Genomic DNA, 783 nt, shown 5'->3' on the forward strand with positions numbered 1-783 from the left:
GCCCCCCCCTGCCACCAAGGCGGGTACTGCCACAAAATGGCTGCCGGGGGGGGCCCTGCAGCCTCCCGAGCACCCACCTCTGCCCCCCAGCAGTCCCCGGCCCCTCCGCGCCCCCTCCCCGCAAACCCACCTCCGGATTTTGTGCTTAAGCAGCCAATCGGGGGCGCGGTACCCTTCCCCCCTCCATCCCTCCTTTCTCCCTCCATCCCTCCTTTCTCCCTCCATCCCTCCTTTTCCACCCACCATTCCTCCTTCTTCCTCTTCATCCTTCCTTTTTGACCCTGCAGTCCTCCTTCCACTCTATTCTTCCTTCTCTCGACTCCATCCATCTCTTTATCCCACCTCTGTGCCTCCTTTTGCACCCCTCATCCCTCCTTTTCTACCCTTCATCCCTCCTTTTCTACCCTTCATCCCTCCTTTTTCACCCTCCATTTCTTTTCTACCCTTTATCCCTCCTTCTCCCCCTCCATCCTTCCGTCTTTCCTTCTCCCTTTCCGCCCTTCCATCCTCTCCTTCAACTCTCCTAATCCCTCTCCATTCCTTTTTCACCTCCATCCCTCCTTTCCCCCCCACTTCGTCCCGCTTTCCCCAAACCCAGAGTCAAATCTTCACTGTTTCCACGCGCGGGGATATTTTTGATTTCCCACCGACCGCGGGAAAAGTCTTTTCCATCCTTCCAAGGCATTCCGACTCTCGCCCGGGTGCTGAGCCCCCGGCAATTTGTAACCTCTGTGGGTCCGCCTGCACCGTGTGAAGCCCCTGGTGGGCGGAGAGCCGCGGGGG

This window comes from Corvus brachyrhynchos, unplaced genomic scaffold (assembly GCF_000691975.1).
Source record: "Corvus brachyrhynchos isolate BGI_N302 unplaced genomic scaffold, ASM69197v1 scaffold97, whole genome shotgun sequence".
NCBI lineage: Eukaryota > Metazoa > Chordata > Aves > Passeriformes > Corvidae > Corvus > Corvus brachyrhynchos.